Below are 4,504 nucleotides of genomic sequence, written 5' to 3'. Positions count from 1 at the left end.
TTATCCAGGGTGGTTGGATGTTCTGAACACTCTGGGCAGATAGACTGCAGTCAACAGTCAGAAACCAGCAGAAGAGCAGAAGCTGGCACCCCATCTTTTTTACACCAGTTGTTGTTGATGTAAACACAATGCCCCCCTCCTCTAATGTTACCACTGAGTTCAAAGCTTCTATTGGCACGGTATTATGTTAGCTTTTCCAGGCTAACAGCGTTGTCTGGTATGTCTCCATCAGGATGAAAGCGCAGCAGTAACTGAGCTCCTTCTTTGAAGAGAGTTTGAGTTGTAGTTGGTAATTTAACAAAATATGTTTAACCGAGGATTGAAGAGGAGCCGGCGAATAGATGGAATAATAATCAGAGGTGTCAAGTAACGAAGTACAAATACTTCGTTACTGTACTTACCGTAAGTACTATTTTTAGGTATCTATACTTTACTCCATTACTTATTTTTCTTCCTACTTCTGACTTTCTACTCATTACATTTTCACACAACTATCTGTACTTTCTATTCCTTACATTTTTAAAACAAACTTTACTCGTTACTCTTGGCTTCAGTTTTATGCAGAGGTCAGAGAACCCACCTGCTGGCTAATCCGGACCCAACCTGATTTAAAACATTTATAAATTACTGCATGTTTTCTGTCGACAGTGTCTACACGTCACTTGGGCCGCTTCTCCTGTTACCCCAAAATCCCACATCCTCTGTCACCGCTGCACAGCTCCAGACCTCCTGCACAAGGCCAAGCCTACAGCCTCCGCTGTTCCTCCTGTATTGCTGCGCTCCGACTTATCCTCAAAGCTCGAGGAGAGCATGAGCGATATTATCATTAAATACGAAGGAGGAAAACATGCAGAAATGAACGCTTAATTTAATAAGACATATTTAAAAAATCCCCATCAGCATCCAGCAGATGTGCGGTTTCTGATGGAGATGAGAAATCTGCTTCCTGTTCTGTTGAAGAACCAATAGTTTGCATCCAATCATTTAAATAAACAGTGTTAGTTTTTTGAAATATATAAGAATTATGTTCTAATCTGTAGTTATTACCGATCTGTTGTTACTATATTTTAATTTGACAAACCTTCCTGTTTGGTGCGATTGCAATATCGGATCGTGACCTGGCCGGACCGGAGCGGAGCCTGAACATTTAGTATGCTTGGCTCAACCTGCTGCTGTGAAGCAGGATTCTCCACCATGAACAGAATCAAAAATAAATATGGATCCAGGCTCAGAATGAGCACCTTGATATGTGCTTGAGAATGGCTTAGTCTTCATTCAAACCCAGGTTTAAAGCGTTGCAGGGAATCCTGCTATCATTAAGACAGAAAAAAGAAAGAAAAATAACAAACGCTCAGTTCAGGTGTTTTAGAAAATATGGGAATCAGGAAATTGTCTATAAACCAAACTGAACAATTGTTGTTCTCTACTGCAAAAAACACTTTAGATTTTAATTTGGAAACATTTCCTTTTTTTTCTATCTTTTAAAATTTTTCTATTCATTTATTTTCAATGTTTAACATGGATGCATAAACACCTAATTTTATTTCAGTGTTAAATTAAAAGATCATTAAAAATGTCTCAGGACCTTTACTGGTTAATGATTTTTAATTGGTTACCCCTGGTTTAATGTTTATAAATATTTATTTCACGTCATGTGCTCCATCCACTGCAGATCATTGGCTTCATCCACATCTAGTGAAAACTGGTGTGACTGGATGAGTCATAGAACACAAACACTCATTGGTTAGCTAAAGGAAATCATCAGAAGCAAGCAGGTGTTCTTTAAACTGTTAACGTGAATTGTCTATGCCATGCTACAATGTAGGATTCAGAAAAAGATGTTGAAATGTCTGAAAGGTCGGACACAGGCGAGAGCGTATCGGGAGACGGAGACCAACAAGACCTCCCTCCTCCTTGGCCCTATCTCAAAGAATTTCTAGAAATAGTCGTAAAATTGAGCTTTCAATTCATATAGTGGCATCTGACTGTTTTTGTTAAATGTTACTTTATACTTTTATACTTTAAGGAGTTTTTGGAGAACATATTATTTCACTTTTAGTTGAGTAAAGAGGTCAAGTTGATACTTCAACTTTTACAAGAGTGTTTTTTTAAACTGCAGTATCTATACTTCTAATTAAGTAACAAATGTGTGAACCTTTGACACCACTTTTGACACCATAATCAGCAACGACACCACCTCTATGGAACCAGGTCTGCAGCATGCAGAGGTTTACTGAGAATAACCAAAGGAAACATGTTAACTAGGGCAGAATGTCATGGCCGCTTTCCCAGTGTGGCAACTGGTTTGGAAGATTCATCAGGAGGGGAATTTGTCTTTCTGTAGAGAAGATAGCATCTTAATTAAGAACCATGTGACACTTAGGACCCAAGAAGAGATGTTTAACCACAGCCTGAACATTTCAGAACAAAAAGACTTCCCCTCCATCAGAGTCATGTACCTGGTGGAGCGGAGACTGGTCAGGTTTACTGTGACAGGCAGCCAGCTGTAGAAACCTGTGAACATCTGCAGGACACCATCAGGCTGATAACCCTGTTGATCCTCAACAGAACCAAGGTCCAGACCTCTACCTGACTGAGAAGGAGCCTTTGCAAAAAGGATCCAAGTTTCATGAACTGAAGCAGCATGGAAAAGATGAGCCATCCCAGGTTCTTCTGCAGCCATAATGGAGTTACTGGAATCCAAAAATGGATTTTTCCACACCTTTCTGACACGCCTCCTCTCTGCTCCTGGAATCACTTTAGTCGACGCTGACTGAAGGATAATCATCCAGCTGTGCTCTCAGCTTGGTGTTTTATTAAAGTGTCTAAAGGTCTGTAAGCAAGAGTTTAAAGTGATTTTCACGTCTTCCCTAATCTGACCTTTCCATAGTCCGATAACTCATTGAACCGATTCTTAATCACTTTTCATTAAATGTTCAAACCAGCATTTTATTACAGGATGTGGTTCATATGAAGGCCTGAAGACAGCCGATGGACTTTTACCTTTTCCCTTCTAATCCTGTCAGCTGATCAGGAGCTGAGTGCAGCGCTGATCTCTGACTGAGATGCTGATCTGCAGACAGGAACCTGGAAAACAACACGGCTTCTTCTGACAGCTGGAACCGCTTTTAATCTGTCTGCCCCCCCATGCTGCAGGACTTTAAGACGATTTACAGTAAGTGCTTATGAGTCAGAGCGTCTGTAAGAAGTGAGACTGTAAACGTTTCAGCTTCATCTCGCTGCAATAAAACTCCCATCAACAATAAAGGAAACAGACGTCTGCTTTTCTGATCTCTAAACAGCCGTAATTTCTGCACTCTGTGGGTTTCTGTAACATTCTTAGCATGACAGGGCGTCCCCTTCTCCTCCCCCTTCCTTCATCACCCAAAACACCAGGAGGTGCCGCCTTAGCCAAATTTAAAAATATACTTCATCCTCTTCCTTGTGCAACACAGCAGATCAACAGGAAAGAAGGACTTCCAAAGTCTGAAGGCTCACCTTCCCATGATGGAGTCTCATCTTCAGGGGCCACAGCAGGGGTCATGGCGGCCCTCTGCACCAGACGTCCCAGACGCCTGAACCTCATCTCTGAAGACCAGCCACTAATCCAGGCTTATATGCAGGCAGGCGACGGAGAGGGAGGGGAGAGCGTCAGCACCACAACACTGCGATTAGAGAGAGGGAGGAAAGGAGGGAGGGAAAGAAAGGGAGGCCGAGTCACAAAGAAAGGGGTGGGGGGGGGAACCATCTCAGCTTACTGAGCTCTAAGGTCTGATCCTCTGTAGAAGAAAAACCTCCGTTCATCTAGAAACTGTCACCAGTCAGGAGCTGCTGCTCTGCTTCTGAAATCTGAAAGAAGAATCGAATTCCACTGGTAAGGAAAGTGCAGCTTTAGTGAAACAATACCTCCTAAGCAATACCTGCTGAGCAATACCTCCTAAGAACACCTCCTAAGCAACACCTCCTAAGCAATACCTGCTGAGCAATACCTCCTAAGAACACCTCCTAAGCAACACCTCCTAAGCAATACCTGCTGAGCAATACCTCCTAAGATGGAAGAACCTTAGTCCTGTCATCTCTGCCATGATGAAGGGTCTGAACACTTTGACCTCCTAAAGTATGACAGGTTACCATGGTAACCCTGTGAACTGTTTTTGATGGGTTCAGCAGCCATAGGCCATGCCTCTGGTCATTAACCAGTCATTCATTGATACCGCTGGGTTCCTCAGAGACAGAGCCCTCTCTGAAATCATCAACCGCTACCAATTCCATCATCTATACTCTTAAACCTTGTGGAAGGGTGAGGGTTAGATTCCTCCCCCACAAGTTGCTCAATTCCTTTACACATTGCATGATTTCACCTGAGCTGAAGGTACACTTTCCTCAATTCTATTCAGTTTATTTCGATAGCTCCAACTCATTTCATGTCATCTCTGGTCACTTAACAAAAACAATTTGATTTAAAGTTTTCTATTTAAGGAAAACCAGCTGATTGCATCAACTC

At 42.2% G+C, this 4,504-nt stretch overlaps 1 protein-coding gene across 1 annotated transcript in view; it reads right to left on the bottom strand.

Moving 5' to 3' along the window:
- Positions 1 to 3,617, bottom strand: part of LOC107092178 (hyaluronidase-4-like) — a 10,122-nt gene extending 6,505 nt beyond the window's left edge. The window contains exon 1 of the mRNA XM_015386501.1: positions 3,499 to 3,617. The gene's annotated coding sequence lies outside the window, so the exon portion shown is untranslated. The remainder of the gene's footprint in view (positions 1 to 3,498) is intronic.
- Positions 3,618 to 4,504: the final 887 nt, after the last annotated feature.

The sequence above is a fragment of the Cyprinodon variegatus genome, unplaced genomic scaffold (genome assembly GCF_000732505.1).
Source record: "Cyprinodon variegatus isolate N-32 unplaced genomic scaffold, C_variegatus-1.0 Scaffold370, whole genome shotgun sequence".
Classification (NCBI taxonomy): Eukaryota; Metazoa; Chordata; class Actinopteri; order Cyprinodontiformes; family Cyprinodontidae; genus Cyprinodon; species Cyprinodon variegatus.
The sequence above is the reverse complement of the archived record's forward strand: the minus strand, read 5'-3'. Positions and strand labels throughout refer to the sequence as shown.